This window comes from Calonectris borealis, chromosome Z, assembly GCF_964195595.1.
Source record: "Calonectris borealis chromosome Z, bCalBor7.hap1.2, whole genome shotgun sequence".
NCBI classification, from domain to species: domain Eukaryota; kingdom Metazoa; phylum Chordata; class Aves; order Procellariiformes; family Procellariidae; genus Calonectris; species Calonectris borealis.
The window spans coordinates 10,903,825-10,922,663 of NC_134352.1; positions in this window are offsets into that span (position 1 = coordinate 10,903,825).

Consider the following 18,839-nt stretch of genomic DNA (forward strand, 5'->3'; position numbering starts at 1 on the left):
ACTTGGCACAGAGCTTCTGAGGACAGACAGGACAGAAACTGAATTCCTGTAAGTTCAGAGAAACTTACTCAGCAATTTCTGCATCAAGACTGTACCTTCTGCTTGAACACTTCTGCACTTCTTTTCAGCAGACCTCCAGTCCTGGAGGGGATGAAGAATCTCTGGGTAAGTGCAATTTCCAGTGATTAATTGGCTTCATTGTTAAAAATTCATGCCTTAGTTCCAGCCTGAATTTTATTAGTTTTGACTTCCAGCAAGTGGGTCTTCTTGTACTGTTGGTCCCTTGACACTGGTGTCTGTTCTATGTAACTATGGAAACAGAGCACTAGAAAAAGCAGTTTTACAAAACTGTTATTTCACTACCAGTCTGAAATATTGCTGATAAGATATACATTCCCGTGAATCTTCATATTGTCTCCTTCATCTCTTTCCTAAGGGCTCTGGGGAGAGCTGTCAGGGGAGACACCTTAGTGTACTCCCAGTATTTGTTGCTCTGCAAAGTTCATGCAGTCACACTGCCAAAAACCTGTAATGACTTTGTTTTTCTGAGAACAGCATACTCAGCTGCACGTATTACGGATTTTTCTTTTTAGCCATTATCTGATGGGCTAGACAATGGCCACAGCTGGAGAAGAGACATCAGATGGTTGAGACTACCGGGCAGGAGTGATGCCAGGATGTCTATTCTTGGATGCTCAAACGATCTGTCAACCTCATCAGCAGACTTACAATCTGGGATAATTTTTCTAAAGTTGACTGGAAGGACCAGCTGGTTTTATACTTCTTTTGCAGCTGGAAGATAAATAATCTGTTGGAACATCTGGGCATATGTCATCTAAGCAACTCCCTTACAAGGTCAGTGTAGCTTCACTTCGTGATGAGAACAGAGGAAGAACTGAGTCCAGGCTTGCACTGGTACCCATGCAAGCCACCCTGGTTGGTGGTAGTGGCTTCTCCGTTAGAATCTCATCTATTGTGAGGGCAACAGGGCATACCATGGTGGCCTCCAAGCCTGTGAGAGAAGCTTTTTTCTCATGGCATTAAAATTCCATGCACAGAGCTCACCTTCTCAGCCTTACAGCTGCAAAAGACATTTGTGACATTCAGTGAGAGAACGCCATAGGAAAACCAGAAAGAAATCCTGTAGAGTGCACATCTTTTTTTAGGTTTAAGTATCAATGAGACTTTGCAAATTATTTTGCCTTTAACGTAACGAATATAAACCAGACAGAGATCCCTACGTAGACACATGATATCTAATAATATATCTAATAAAAATATGTAATAGTAAAGAACTAATACAATGTGTCCAAAATTTCCCAGGAAGGAAAATCCCGGAATACCTAACAAGCTTTCATGTTAGTCATGAATTAGTTATGAAATAATCTTCACCATCTTAAAACAAAGTTGTGTGCTACAAGCCTTAGTAAGGTTTGCCACAGTTTCTAAGATATTCCCAGGATTTAGTAACATGTAGAAAACAGGTGCCCCATGCAGCTGCATGCATGCGTGTTCTCATAGCCAGCCACGCTAAGCCTCCTTTTGTATGCTGCTCACTAGCAGCAGCAGCTGGGATGACAGTCCTTGCAGGTGTTAAGACAGTGAGCCAGTTTCACCCTCTGAATTTTCCAGGCCATTAACCCCCAGCTGTCTTGGCTCAGTGGGACTGTTCCACCACCCCAGAACTTCATCACACTCACCCACAGGTCAAGCCCTACTGATGGCTGACCAGCAACATCACCCCCGAAGAGGTCTGAGGCTGCACAGTGCATGTGCTGCAACAGCAAGACAAATGCCCTTTGCAGCCCAGTCTTAGCAGGAAAGTTAAGTCCTGCCCTCTTCCCTTCCAACTTTGCTCTCCTACAGCAGTGGAGGAAATGATTCAATGAAGAAAGGGCTAAGCTCAAATCCAGTCATCTGTTTTTCATGGTGACTTCTGTAATTCTTCATCTTTATAGGCACTGTTTATAGTCCTTTGAGAGCAGGGACCTGGGGAAGTACTCTGCACAGCCATAGTCATGGTATATATGTTCAATCCGTGACAGAACTTAATTGACTGCTTCAGGTATGCTGAGAGTACACACACTCCACACAGCTGCTGACTTCCTCTTATAGGGGAAACACAGTGTGCTGACACACTCTGTAAACTGCTCTTTGGACTCCTCTTCCTATACACTGTTCTGAAAAGTCATGCTGTCAACGTGCGGTGGACCATTTGTGAGTGGGGGTCAAATAATGACTGTCACTTCTGCACGAAAGAGACCTGGTGCAAAATAAGATCCATCATACTGCTACACTGTAGGATCTGTTCAACTGAGGAAGATACGCCGCCTTAGATACAGGACTATTTCTCGACAGTCATATTAAAGTCTGCCTGAAATTCCAGCCTGAGATTGTAAATACTCAGCACGTAAGATCCAATGGGCTGCACTGAAGAGTGATGACCAATTTCCTTGCAAGACTGCTTAAATGTTTGAAAGGTCCATAACAATTGAAGAAAACGAAACCTATCTTCACCTATCTTCAAGAAAAATCAAAAGGACACACTGGGGAATTGCAGGGCAGTCAACCTCACTGAGGCTGGAGCAAGTCCTCTTGAAGCACTTTTCTGGGCACATGAAGGAGAAGAAGGAGTGACTGTGGACAGTCAGCATGGACTGTCTAGGGGAAATCATGCGTGACCAGCTGGGTGTCTTCTGTAATAAAATGACTGGAACTGCGGATGAGGGGAGAGTAGTGAATGTCATTTACTCGACTTTAGCAATGCTTACACCACTATTCCCACAATATTCTTGTGTCCAAGTTGGGATATTACAGGCTGGGTGGGTAGACAACCAGATGATACGCCTCAGAGGCTGGCGGATAATGAATCATACTCTGCCTTGAGGCTGGTAAGATGTCCACAGGGGTCCGTACTGGGACCTGTCCTGTTTAAGAACTGTATCACTGACGAGGTGGACAAGATGACAGGGTGCAGTTTCATCAAGTTAGCAGATAACACCAAGTTGCAAGGACCGGTCGATAATGCATGATGGCAGGGCTGCCATCAAGAGGGACCTGAAGAGGCAGCAGAAAGGGTCCGACAGGGCCCCCATGCACTTGGGGCAGGAGCAACATGCAGCCTTGCCCCAGGCAGGGAGAGTCCCACCAGCACTGCTGGTGGGGCTGGGGTCAGCGCTGGGGAGAAGGTCCTGGGCCCTGGTAGGCAGCCAGCTGAGCAAGGGCCTGCTGTACATCTGATCAGCGATGGGGGCCAGCAGCATCTGCAGCAGTGTGAGCAGAACTCAGCTTTGCAACAAAGATGGCTTTGGTTGCTAGAGATTTAACTCCGCTGCAATGTCAGAAAAAGTTCCCTCAGCCTTAGAGTCCTTGATACCGATTCCTGTGGTGTTCTGTGTAGCATTCTGACTTTTCTGGTCACTTCTTGTGGTGACCATTCTTTCAAAGATATATTATGCGTGCTTTAATATCATAGATGGGGATTTCAGATTCACTGATTACTTTTGTTTCTCTGTGTTGTCCATCACATTGCCTAAACCCCATCTTTTCCTGATTGAGACGATGCCTCCTCAATATCAAAACAGCTCCCTGCTGGGCACATTCCCAAGACTAGCCAAAGTCTTGCTAACTTCTCATCAGTTTTCAGTGGGACTGCTCATGGATTGCAGTGCTATTCAGCATGAATTAGAGACACAATCTGCGTCCACACAAACAGTATTCTATTAAAAATACTAATAGGCTTAATATATGCATACTAGTAAGCAAGAAGCCTGTTACCTTTCACTAGTAATCTTCCCTCCTATTTCCATTTCCTTGTATAGTGTCACATTTTTAGATCACATCACAGGATGGGTTATTTTAACTGTTCATTTAAGTGACAATAATAAAATAATGCAGAACTAGTCACGAAACCAGAGGTGGAGCTTCTTGTCACCAAGTTTCACATAGCTAAGCACTGAGTGGGAGTAGATTTTGGCAGGCCAAGGCAAAAAACAAGTTGGCTTGTCTTTGTCCTGCATTGTGATAAATCTTCCAGCCATGCAAAAAAGCTATCTCGAGACACAGGATCTCAAGACTGTTCTGCGTATGTGAAAATTAGGTGAAAGGTGAGTGTACAGCATAAATCACTGCAGCTGAGTCAGCAGCACGAAGAGTTTTGTAATATTAAAAATGTTTCTCTCTTCCAAACAGATCCTACTGTGTAAATACTTTAGTATGTAATACTGAGTCTGACTGAGAAAAACCTGATTTGCTTATAAGAACATTTGGAGCCAAGGCTCACTCTCTCATTAAGTGTATGTGCCCAGTGCAGAATAATGGTGCCCTGGTTTGCACTGGTATCTCCTAACTACCATAATAAGTATCGGTCACAGTGAGGGTGTTTATCTTAGGAAAAAAAGACAAATTGCTTGATTAATGTAAGACTGGACAAAACACAACGAAATATCACGTGAAGACCAGGGAATGGTGTAGCTGACTTATTTTTAAGGGCGATTTTCATGTTTGCCTTCTGTGATTTTAGTGTCTCTAACATCAGCTGCAGACATGGACATAACTACCCACAGAAAATGACTGTCATACTGAAGAAAGCCTCTGCTGGTTTGATTTTTCCCAGTAGAAACAAAGACACTGTGTTCCCTGGCCAAAACTTTATTTTTTGCCTGTAAATAAATTTTAGTTGAGAATAAAAAAAAACCAGGAGGGCGTGTAAATAGTATATAGTAAGTAAAGATATAAAGCATAGTTATGTAAGTTCACACATGCAAATTAATACAAAGGGGAGAGTGTAATTGTGTAGGAGGGTGTCTAAATCTTGGGGACAACAGAGCTGCCACAAATTTCAAGTAATCTTAGAGCTGTGAGTTGCTTCTTTGCTTCTGGCTGCTTGCCAAAAAATTTCTAAAGGGGATTACTTTGTTGCCTTAACCTTGCCCTTGTAGCTTTTAGGAAAGTGTTGAACATCCCAAAAAACATTTTGCATGATTCATATTTCAAGGGTGTCAGAAAAAGCCTCTCCAGTCACTTTAATACCTGCCTTCTTACAGGACAAGCTTTAAGAAAAGAAATGATCACAACTTTTTGCTTCAAGTACAAGTTAAGTAGTTGATTATTATAGTGCAAATGAAGTTAAACTGAAAGAAAAACAAAGAAAATACTTTCTTAAACTGTTTGAAGCTGTGGTGTTGCCCATTAATTTCAGTTCATGGCACATACTAACAAGGAAGTTTCCTTGGCTGGTGTTAATGAATAACCAAGGGATGTTTCTCAGTTTTCACAGCTGAAGGTCTCATTCCTAAAAAGAACACCACAGCCTCCAAATACTGCATTACAAAACAGGACTCAGGCATGGGATGCAGCTTACTGAACAGAGCCTGAAGTTTTTTCGTTTTCCTCTCAATCGAAGTGTCAAAGACCTGTTCTTTCTTCTTTAATTCACATTAGATAAACTCATAAGGGGTGTGAACATATCAGAAACATCTCTACATGCTTCTCTCCGATTAATTTATGAAAATACAAATTAAGCATTGTTAGGTTTGCTCCTCTGTATAGAAACTTGATTTTTATGCTTTTCCTTTTCAAGAGTTCTCTCCAATACTAATTCTCTGGTTGTGCCACCCTGCTCAGATGATCATAGGGAGAGTCGACTGATTGAAACTTCAGCTGGACTACTTCTTAGGCCATGCAACACATGTCATGAAAACCTTCCCTTAATTTTCCAAAGTCATACAAAAGCTATAACCAGTGTCATATTGGTTACATGGGAATTCTGACAATCTTGAAACTTCTGACAGATCCTGTGAGTGAGGTACCAAGAGCATGACATTACATATCAACATTGCAGAAGACAAACGTGGCAAAGAGTCTTGTAGGTATGCACCTGCCCACCCTGCAGTACTGATGGAACACGCAATTAGGCTCTGGAGGTGTAATGTAACGTGTGTTATGCAAAGCACTTCTTGCATGACTCTACCATTGCTGCGTGGCATTGCAGGGAAACTAAACATCACACACGAAAATGGATGGATGCCAGGAAATGGATGTCAGGCATGCTGTGATGGTCCAGCGCTGGTAGCTTTCTCATCTCGAGGTTAGGGTAAGGGTGTTTGATTTTTAACCTTATTCCTTTATGGGCTTGGCTTTTTACGCCTTCTTGGGGAAAAAATGGTGGTAGTATGAGTCAATGTGGACTCAGCAGGCCCAGGACAGGAGTTAGGAGTATTAGCGGGAGTTACAGGTGGAGCGTGCTAACTGAAGCTACTCTCTCCTGCTGACTTTCTGTCAATTGAAAAATGACCCCCCCTACTCAACTGACAGTAGAGGTGTCTCCAGGTGTGTAGAGGAAATGGGCTTAGTCAGTGCTACTCACGCAGACCCGAAGGAGGGCAAACGAGGACATCATGAAGGCACTTGAAACACAACTGTGTAGAAATTCATCTCAGATTGATGGCACTCCCAGTGGAAAAGCAAGCTAGGATGACACACATAGCAGTGACTGAATCATGTTGCCAGAATATCCCTGTGAAGCAGAAGCAAATGCTGCTTGTCACTGCAAGCACAATGCAGTGGTATTGGGGACACGTGACAAACTGCACAACCTTCTCCTATCTATGGGTAGTGGTACGACAGGAATAATGTGATTTCACTGCAGAAGAATATCCTGGTGATCCCCAAATTCGTTCACTTCAGGATCAAAACAGTTGTGTAACTTTCACACAACTGTTGCCACATGTGAACATTTTGCTACTGCTACAGCTTTCAAAGCCATGTTGCTTCCACCTTTTCCATGAATCACATAGAGTACATGATGATTGCAGCCTACTGGGACAGATTCTGTGTGTAAGCTATTCCAACTATACTGACAACCCTATGAATTTGCACCAGCTACCTTTTCCCTCTTTTCCATGTCTCCAATAGTTAACATTAAGTGTAATGTTTCAACAGCAAGTCAGGCAACACCACTTCCATTAATTTCTGCAGTATAAAAAATTTGCCCTTATGCACTGCAGCCAAGAGAGGAAGGGAGAGTTCCAGCACAGAATGGTGAATACCCTTAGAAGGTCTCAGTATACCAAATAATTTGCTTGAATACAGTCATAAGCAGAAACCTTACTTAACAACATTTTGCAATGATTATGACATTTTTGATCCATGATCCTGAAAGTACTTAGTGATGAAATAATTTACTCAAGGTCAGGCTTGGAGCCAGTGATAAGAATTGGCATCAGAAGCAAGAAGACAGCTCTTAGATAAAATAAAGCACACTGCATGTTTGTAGTTATATCTCTGGCTCTTGAGCAAATAACATCCTCAAAACTGCCAGTCCCCCAGGGTACATGAGACCCTGTGTATTAATAAAAGCTTGTGGCTACCAACAGTAACACACCTGTCAGAAGAACTGGACCTTTTCCTGAAATCAATCTATCCTTGCTATGAAGGACCTATAGAGTCTATTTGCTGTGTGTTAATTTCTTTTTTTTCCTTAAACAAATCAAACCTTTGTCATTAGATTTTACAGACCAACAAAGAGAGAAGACACTGGTGTTTACAGAGATTTGCTAAACATCACAATTTGGAAAATATTTTACTCAACAACATTTTCAGTTTCAGTGATACTACAATGGAAACAATGGAGGGTGGCTTTTCAGTAGTTAATCTTTTACAGCACTTGAATGTCAGCTTAAAACAAAGCCTCCCTCTGTGCTCCATCAGGTGTGGAACATGAAACCAAGCAGATGACTAACTAAACTCTGAAGAAAGTTAGAGTAAAAATGCCTGGAGAGTCACAAATATTTTGAAACATGAGATGCATCTTCCTAGATTAAACCACTATTACATCCTGCCTGGTCTCACACCTCCTCCAGCCGTTAACAATATTCAATGCTTCTGAAGAGGGAATAAACAGATAATACCTGGTTGGTGTGGAAACACCTAATGAAAGGTGAAAGGTGAGGGGAAGAGGAATAGTCTGTCATCACTGATGTATGTGAGGCTTTCTGACCACAGTGCTGCCTTTCACCACCACCAGCTGTTGGAGGGATAGTTATCAAAGTGCAGTAGAAATAGCATCAGCACAGTCCTAAGGCAGACAGCTTGACATGGACATCTCCTGAGCTCAGGTAAGTTCTGATCCTGATCATCATGTCAATGCTTCTGTCTAGTTAGAAGAACTGAGCTCTCCTCAGAGCCACCACTGCTACTGTAAACTTGAAACTTTTAATTGCAGAGCTCTGCTTATGATAGCTCCATAAAAATCACATCTTGCAGGGCCTATTCTTTAAGGGCCCTTCCCTATACCAGACATCACAGTTCCTGAGTGCACTCCAAATACCCATTATTGTGCTATCTGATGTATTAAGTCACAGGCCTTGCAAAAAGCTGCATTTGTTTTGGATTATAGTGTCCAAGAAGCTGTCAACACCTTATCATTCTGGAAGTGTTCAGTGTACAGTTAAGCCTATAAAAAAGGAATTCACCACCAGCTGCTAGTCCTCCTGAGATCATGATGTCACTCCCTGCTCGCTGCCCACTGTATATGGACTGGGGTGCTTACCCCATATACAAAGGATTTCACATGGCAGTTGCTCGCTTCTTTAGACTCTCCAGCTAGGAACAGGTGATCCTAGAGAAGATCAGGTTCGAAGTCTGCACTGACCACAGGGAGATCTTTTGAATACCTTTCCTAGCCAGACAGATAGCGCTAGATGTGGTCATGCAACTGAAGGCGGCTCTCAATACACAACGTCCACCCAAATTTCAAAGCCCACGCCCAGTCTCCTCCTGCCTCTGTTTGTCAAGAGCATCAGTGTTTCCAAACTTCTGACTGCTCTTTTCTGTGAGTTTTCAGGACATCATATTCTCCTGAGGCAACTGCTTCCCTCATTTCCTTACAGCTTTGCTGTATTTGTTCAAGGTCCTCCACCTAACGATCACAGGGGGCTGGTGACTCCTTTGTCAGACAGAAAGAGCATTCTTGTTCTGTGTTTTTTTCTCATTGTCGTCTGAAGGGCAGACAACAGACAACAGCAGGCCATCCTTCCAGCAGAAATGAGATTACTCAATACTCAGACTAGTCCCCCTGCTCTCCCATTTGTAAGTCATTCCTAACCACAGTAGAAACTTCTGAGATGATATCTGAACTACAGTCTTGTTGCGAAGTTATCTTGGCAGTTATCTGGCTTCCAAGTCTTCGGAGCTGGATGATGCTATTACCTGTCAAACCCAGCATGTTGCAGAATGTCAACCACTTGGCTTCGTTTCAGCTTAGACCAGAAGATGTTGAGTCTGACTGTGATAAGGAAGCATCCAGAGGAACTGCCAAAGGTCTCTGACAACCCCATCTATCAAGGGAAACTGCTAAACCATAATTACAAAAGCCCACAAGTTCAGATACTGTCCTGTGCTTCTTTTCACCCTAACTTCAGAAATATCTTCCTCTAGTTCCTGCATGGAAAAAATTACTTTCTCTTTTCTATAATTCAGTGCACATCTCTATCATTCAAGCCACCCAGAGCAGGCTATAACAAGGTATTCTCCCTGTTCAGGAGACTTACGAAAACTTCACCTCATGAGGTATAATGCTTCCTACCACTGTCAGCACCTCCTTGTTTCTGTTAGTTTTCTGTCCTGGTGAATGTAGCTTGCCAGGTATAACTAAAGTGCGACAAAATATTAAACTGTGTCTTTATTACACAGTTATTCTTCATTTTATGTGCAAAAATATTAAGTTAGAAAAGATCTCCATATTTAAACCCGTAAGTAAAAAAGTGTCATATGTAAACCAAGCAAATAGATTTTTACTAAGCTTTTGCATTAGAGTGCAATAGTTGATCACTTGCATGAGCCTCACAGATTTGCCTTAGCATCCTATTTGCTACCCCAGTCTATAAATACATCACAAATTATTTGACTTAACAAATGATCTTTTCAGCTGTATTATTCAAAACTTGTTATTTTGCTATTAATGAAAAAAACCGGCCACATCAGCAATTAATATTGTGGCCAGTGCTGAAGCACTTAGCTTCTCCATACACAACTCCCAAGATGCCTGAGGTTGGCTGCTCAAGATGGCTGCCCAGGATGGTAGAGCAGTTTTATCCAGTCATAGGCTTCTCCTGAAGAGGACTATTCAAGCTATTTACAAATATCCACTGAAGCCAAGAGAACAAAAAACTGCAGCGAATCAGTAACCTCAGGTCAGTATTATGAATAGCCTGACTCTTGCCTTTTCTATTAAGAATTTCATTAATATCTAACTTTTCACAACTCTGGATACGCAAGAGAAAAGCAAATGTAAATGCCTCAGGTCAGTCATCAAATGAGCTCATCAAATGAGCTCATCAGATGAGCTCACAGAAAGTAGCAACCACTACCAATAGTTAGCAAGTGCAGGAAACGTCTATGAAAGAATGCCTAAGAGTCTTAGTTGGTGTAACAACCACACCAAGACCTGGAAAAGTGTCTGCATGCAAGAGAACACAGACTGTATTAACTATCAACTCATAACACATGCAGACTAATGACCAGGACTGACAGCTGCACCATTTAATGGAGGACAGTATTTCAGCTTTGTGCCTCTATGTGAACTGTTGCCTAAGAGATCCTGGCAAAAGTTTCAGAGGCTGCTTTGAAGACAGCATAGACAGTGATGGCAGCATGACAACAGCAACCCAACACAACCAGGCAGACATGGATGTTGAACTGATGCTGTTTCTAATGGCAGATGCTCACTGCAGAACGGCTTTTTTAGGCCAGAAATACAACCCAGAACTGCTGGGAGTAATCAATCTAACTTTACACTTCGCACATGCCTGAGTTAGGAGATAGGCTTGATAGCTAAAGGGAAGAGTAATAGCCCTTCCCCAGTCTGAGCACTCCACTGAGCACTGAAATATAGAGTACCTCTATCATTGACTATACAGGGAGCCTGACTCTAAATACCTGGAATTAAACAATGTATGTGCCTCCTTTGTGATTAAAAACACATGATGACCACTGTAAGGTCCAGAATTTGGTAACCTTCCTACCACTAGAAGGTCCAGAATTTGGTAACCTTCCTATCTGTGCAGCACAGAAGGGGTTTGTCATTGCTGTTCTGCTGCTTCAGATTTAGACTCACATCACCAAAATTAAGTGTCCCTGGCATTGTTTGATTCATCAAATATTGCTGCAGTTGTTCCAGACAAGCAAATGAAGAGATATCCTGGGTTTCCTCCTTTTTCTTCTTGATCTATACAGCTATGACAAAAAACTGACTTTTTTCCCCCATAGAAGAACGTTAGTCCCTTGTTCTTAGTCACCACTCTCCTGCCTGAACGAATAAAATGTCTTATCAAATAATATATACTGAGGTAAGCAGTCAGTAGAAAACATAGCAACAATGACTACACTGCATCTTTTTTTAAGCCACTGAAAACATACAAGGTGTTGATATGCTTCAGACACTAAAATGAAAGGTATCATAGTTAAGACTATCCTTATCATGCTATAAATCTCTGTGTCTGTGACAAACAAACCAACAAATTTGAATGAAAAGAACTGCCATTGTAACTGCTCTCTTAGCAATGAACACTTCAGCCTGGTTAGGATTCTGACTGACTGAAAACTTGCTTTCTATCAGACCTCCAAACTGGACAGAAGGGGAAGATCAGCAAAAAGCTCTGCTGTATTAGTCACAGTATATCCTAACACATAAGCAGTTTGGGATGGTAGCAAGCAATTCTAAAGAAAGTTTTATGGCAACTGATATTTTGGCTATGATATGGCTGCAAGACTTTCAGATTTTAAAATTAAATTTGTGCACTTAAAAAGAAGATAGTATGGTATTGAGTCATTGTAAACTGCTGGTTTGAATTTCTTCTCCCTCGCTTGTCCATAGTTTTGAACAGGATGAGTAGAAGAGGCATGCTATGGTGAAAATCCTCTCTCAAACATGAAAGCTAAGAGCCCACCCAAAATTTATAATAAGGTTGGCAATGCTCATATTACCTGCCTGAGCTATTGAGGCTTCTGCAGCATCTCCAGCGTAGGAATGCTCCTGTTTTGGATGCCTGTGGAGTCCTAAGAGAAAATAATCCTGTAAATTAAGGCTAAACTCTTTTCTAAGATTATATGCATCCTACCACTCAATGTCTTCCTTTTCTAAGGTTTATACTATCCTTGCAAGCTGTCACATAAAGAACTGTACCCATGCCAGCTCCAGAGATCTGAAGAAAAACCAGTGCTCCATAAGCCACCACAAGAAAACTGCAAAAGAACCACAATTTTCACAGTGTCTTTACGGTAACAACATACACTTCAGAATTGCCCTTCAGTTCTAAGATTAAAATTGACAATACACTCAGTAAGTATTATATGTATACGGCAGGAGAATGAAATTAAACTTGGATGGAAACAAAAGCAGTGAAGGCAGATCATAAAAATATGTATCACAGGTAACACACCTTAAAAGACAAGAGATGTATTAAAAGCCTATGAAATAGAAATTAGTCTCAGGGAGAGAGAACATCAGCTTATAAGGTCACCTTTGAACCTTGGGAGAGGCATCACTGAAGCTGTTGATGATGTCTTGTTTAGTGTTTCATTAGTTAGACTAGTCAACAAACAAAACATTTCATCAATGACCATCCTTATCTGCAATTTGTAAAAGTTTAATCTGCCCCTCCCACATGATTTCACTGAGAACCACTAAAACGAATCCAGCTGTTTTGCCTCGTGGTTTTCACTGAAACCACGCTCAAAGACTAAGTCTCAGTTAGCCAAAATGTAAATGTTCTCTGAGGTACTGCTTTATGCTTTCACCAAGTTTCTACAACTAGCGTACCTGCGGCATGCTATACTACTTCATTATCATGCCACATAATGTCTTAGTCGAATTTGTAAAATGAACCATAATATAACTCCAATCTTAAAGAATCAATGGAATAAAAACTCTTCTCTCATCTTGCTAAAGATTTTATGTGTCTCCAGGGATGTCTGGGGCTAGTACATGTTCATAGGGTCACTTTTAAATGGGTCTCTTCCACCATGCAAATGGCCCAGGACTGGAGTCATCTTCTACTGCCACTCTGATGCCTGCTTTTTTTAGTACAAGATGAGGTTTGCAAATGTACTTCAAAAACCATTCTTAGTATTAGAATGGTTCAATTACTTGAACTTCTTTCAGGGCTTAGTTGAGACGTGTGACAGAAGTATTTTTCATACCAAAAAAAGAATTATGTAAAAATATTACATGATACTTCCTCTTCAACAAACAAGGTGTGCAAAAACAATGCAAAAAACTTTAGTTATATTGGAACAGCCACATACCCTACATACATGGTTTTTCAAAGAAGATGACATGATAATTTGCAGTATTCAGGAACTGTAAAAAAAAAACGTTTAAGTTCACAATGTTTCTGTGGCAGCATAGTAATTTAGTTGTCACTAACTTCCACTTCTTTTTGCTTTGGAAGCAAGTAAATCAACCAGCAAAGAAAATACATCAAAATTCCATGAAAGCATTGTGCTTTTATTTCAGTGGCTATCACTAAAGCCAATTTTGAGCTTCCCCTGTTCTGACAGAGGAGATGTTTCTTTAGGCCGATAGGAAGATCCCTTGCTTGGGAAATACCTGGGGAGCTGAAGCCCTTCTCTTTCAGTCCCTGTGGGATTCTTCTGCCTACGCTTTGCTCTTGCAAGCGGAGGCTGTTTACCTAGATGTGTGACAATGACAGCCTCTAGTGGAGCTCAATTAGATCCGCAGCAGCCTTTCATAAAACCTCTTCCACAAGCACTGCAGGATTTGCTTTACTTGGATGTATATTTTTCTACAAATGTTGGTGATGAATGAATATGACCGCAAGTTTCTTCATTTTTCATGCACTCTAACTAGATATTAGCTACGTGCCCTGGTTCATCAAGGTGTTTTATTTTCCTCCCTTTATAATTTCTAGACTTATCAATTATATTTTCCAGTTCCTTTTTTCCTGAAATGAAAGTGAGTATAAAGTTTTATTGCTTTTCTCATTATGCTGATTCACAAGTAAAAAAAAAATTATTTCGTATTTGTTCTCACTTGAGGTGGCACAGCATTACTTACTACCAGATATCTTAAATACCTTTGCTTTTCTCTGCAGTCTTCAGCTGTCCTGTTTGAAAGTGGAATTTTTGTCTTTCTCTCCTTCATGAAATTGTTTGCCAATGCCACGTGGCTTCCTGCCAATAAGGAGGAATTTTACCTTGATGTAAAATTTATTATTATCACCGTTATGATAAAATTCGGCAATTCTGGTTGAGACATTCTGACAAAAGGCAGTCTCTTAGTGACTAAAATGATCTAACACACGATAAGATCAACCCTAATATAATCTGATTCAAAGTACCTATTAAAAAGTAAACACTGAAATATTACTGTAGGTGTGAGCAGTGTTGCAAAACAAAGGCCAATTTAACAAACCATAACAAATTATAACATAGAGAATATGATTACTTGGGGGATAAAACATAATCTCATCAATCCATATTTCTTCACATTGAGGCATCAATTTTAGAGGTGCATTATATAGCTGATGTAACTAGAGCAGCAGAGACTGTAAAAACCCAAGGACTCCACAGTTCTTGTTCAGCAGTTAAACTCTTCCAATTTCCTCACTGAAGCGCAATTCCATAATAATGTCTCTCTAGGAATAAGGTGATTTGATTCTACAAATCACTGTTCTTTTTGTTTGGATAGTTACAAAGGTGGTTTTCCAGAGCCAAACACTTCTTAATTAGGGAAATGAGACTATTGCCTTGTACAAACCAGACCACCAACTTCAATGGGTTTTCCAGTCACAATGGATCACTCTTTAAACCTTTACATCGAATGGGATGAGCCTCCCTAATCTAAAATACAAACAATCCAGTTCTTACGTAGTAAGATCAACCCTCTTCATGCCTCTCCTCCCTATTCTTGAAAGGAGAATACCATAAACATGCAAGCTAACATACAGACATCTAACAGTAGATCTTAGAATAAGAGAAGACAACCTGGTTCACATGGATTGTGCAGTATGCATTCTGTGAAGGCCAGATCATTCCTTGTTTTATCTTCTTATTTTAACTTAATTGCAAATAAACCCCAAGTAAAAAAGAAAAGCAAAGCATCTATTTGAAAATGTGGGTACCATGCCATGATGTGTCCTCTACCATTATTAAGTGTCTGTACTTCTGTAAATCAGAAAGCAAGCCATGGAAATGAACTCAGTATGATCAGGAGGAAAGGACTGTCAGCCGAACAACAAGTTATGGAAAGACAGCATGCCTATGAAATGACATGTCCAGGAAGTGCATTAGTCAATCTTCAAGGGTGCTAAAGGCTCTTGAAAAGCCATTCCTGATTGACCCCCAAAGGGTGCAGATATCAAGAGATTGCATTGCTCTGGAAAGACAGAGATTTTTTTGTGCTGCAATGACTGCATCAGTTGATTTAATCTGAATCCTAGCACTTTTAATGAAAGATGTTTGGATTCATTCACCACCTGTGCTTACAGATGTATTCCAAACTTCTAGTGCATATGTAACACATTTCATGGATAATATTTTTTTCATTTTCTGTTAGATATATCAACCACAAACCTCCCTCAGAATCACACATTAAATAGCAGGACCACTGTGACTGAAACTTCTAAAGCTCAAGATTGCTAGAATAAGTCATTGCCACAGGAAGGATGTCAGCTTTAATTGATGCTGCCCTAATCTCTGACAGCCAGTTGAAGGCTGATGTCTTAAATACGCATTTTAGCATAATCTTTCGACTGTCAGAACTTAGCGTATGTGGCAGCACTGGAATAGGCCTACCAGCAGTGGACACTGTCCAGGCAACTACTGACATAAGTGCAAGAAATGCAAAAATGGCAGGACATTTCAGAATACCAAAGACCCATTCTTCTAAGATAAATATTTTGCAGTAGAGGCAGAAATATAGATTTAATATATGATAGAAAAGAAGCCAAAACCCCTTCCACTGGGATTGTTAAGAAAAATCCCATTGGCTTCAAGAATGCTGCCTCAGCGTGTACATTGACAGGCTTTTGTTTGTAGTTGGGAAAAACTTTCATCAATCAAGGTAGTTTTGCTGAGATCAGGACTTCAGAATTAGCTGCTGTTGCCAATATCGTCTTACTGAAAGGCCAAAAGATTTGTTATGGTTTTGCATTTAAGCAAAAATATCAGGACTGAGATGTCTTTCCCGAGAAGTCAATTACAAAAGCAGATCACTGCTTCAGATGCAGATCTTCAGACTCTTAGCTGGGTAGGACTGCTTCTGCATGGTGAGCTAAAGAGCTGTGAGAGACAATTTTCCCTATTTCAGGCTTTTTCAATCTGAGAGTGTTAGCCATTACCAGCTAAACATACATGCTTCATACCAGTAACGGATGACTTCAGCTAAAGGATTTAGTTGCAGAAGGAAGACAACGTGGCTCGGTTCTTCTAAAAATCAAAGGTCAGTCAGACAAATGTTTTAAGAGTCATATTTATCCTCTGGATAGCTTTTTCCACACAGTTACCTTTAACTCCAGCTGGTTAGATGTAAATCAATGACTGTAAAAAGTACTCAGAGAAATGGTATTCACAATCATGGTGATGCAGTGAAAGGGTCTTAACTTTTATTTTCCTGAATTCTTCCCCCATATCCTGTATCTGTAGGTTTGTTTGTAAAGAATTCAAATTTGAAAGAAATCATTCAGATTTTTAATGACAGTTGGGGTGTATGCTAGACATTAATAAAAAGTCCCCTTTTTCTTATAAAAATGATGGCCAATTCAAAAATGTGGTGTAATGTAAAGCACATTACAACTATGGCTGAATTAATAAATGCACACAGCTCAATTCACAATTGCGAAAGAAAGACTGGTAAGCTAGTATGGCCCTACCAGTTTGACCATTTAAGTGGATAACAACATAGGTAGAATCAATTTGCTTTTTTTGATGGAGATTTTATCTAATGAATTTTCTTTCAAAAACCCCCTATTTAATTAAGATGTAATGTATCATGATGGCAACCTACAAAAAAATCCAAATTTAATATTAATATAGTTTAATTTAAATAAAATAAGGCACATGCTCACTGTCAAGGTACAACAAGTGAATGAGTGTAAGTTACTTGATAAACACTTGCAATGAAATGCAGTGAAATGCAAAGAAGGCTTTTGCCATCAGAAGCCTCTATGGCAGATACTGAAAGTTTTCTTCTTCCAAGTTTCTTTAGCTACCACAGAGCAGTGAGCAATTCCTACAAAATTAAAGAGTTCAAAGAACAGGAATTCCTTTTTCCTATTACAACTTACGATTAGAAATTAGATATGAATATCACTAGTTCGAGTATGTTGAAGGAATCAGTAACTAGAAACAATCACTTCAACTCACAAATAACTCCTTTATTTAACAATTTCACTTCAAATGGCAAATACAGTTTTGCATAAGAAAAAAGACAAGTTTTTTACATTTTACTGAATTCCAGTTTCTACCCAAACAGACCCTGAGACAAGAAAAAATTGAGTCACACATTTTAAAAAGCATCACCTACCATTTGCAAACAAAATAAAACATATTAAAATGAAGAATCCAAACAAGACCATTTGAAGCTATTTACTTTAATAAATATGCCTATAAATGTTTTTCACTGGAAAAAAAATCAAGCGTCATGTACTGACTGCATTTAGTTGAAAATAAACTGGAAAAAAAATACAGGTTAATAAAAATCAACCTTTCTTTAAAAAAAGGTTAAGTAAAATTTGAAAAAAATATTAAATTGTTAGGAGAGGAAGAGATGAAGTGACAGTACTGTTGTCTGGCCTTATTAATGTTTGGAAGAGAGCTCTAAATATTCCCTCATTTAATGCTTTGCCTTTGCCTCCCTTCCCCTGTTAGTCTTGCCCCACTGGATTCCATTTTTTGTTTTGTTTTGTTTTTTTTAAGTACAGTGTTTCTCATTTCTGTCATTTTTCATGTTGACATCTTGTTGTTGTATCCACTGGTGAGGGCAGGCATGCTACATAAATATTGTTCGCCTTTTCCTATTTGTAAGGATCTGTAATTTCTCATGTTCTTAGCTTGTTCATATACCACGGGCAGGGCTGGCCACTTGCATAACTCAACATGATGTAGTTTATTTAAAACATGTTTATCTGATAGCTGATTTAATTCATGATCAAAACAGATTAGATCAATCACTTCAATGCTTTACTCTACCCTGCATGTCTACTTTACAATTAGTAACTTATACTGTTTTATTCCATTTTTCATAGAATCAACCCAAAAGATCAATAAATATCTTGTTTTCTAATGGAGATTCAGTACTGTATTTGAAAAAAGACAGTTTCACAGGTTGCCATTAACGTACCTGCTCTAAGTTGTTTCTGTTGATTCCATGAAATTATGAAGCATCGAAAGGCTTGCCACCCCTCTGCATTTGAAATCCAGTAGAAACATTGATTTCACTGGACTTATTGAAAATAGAGCTGCAAAAGCAACTTTAATACCATATTCATATATTAAAGCTGTGAATTACTTTGCATTAAGACACTCACCTGTGATGAAGTCAGGTTTCTTTAACTGGAACTGAGGACACTTTAGCAGCATGTTCTCTCTTAATAGTCCAGTAATGGGATCACACCCAGATTAAGTGTATTTATCAGAGAAAGAAAGCCTTATTCACACAGTTTTGTACCGTCAGAGGGTAGTGAGACTATGCACAGGGTCTGCTCACATAACCAGAGGTCAGATGGTACAACTCTCTTACTCACCCTACTGATAAGAAAGAATTCTTTCCACTGAATTCAATGGGGTTTGCAATATGAGTAAGAGAGAGAACCAGGAGG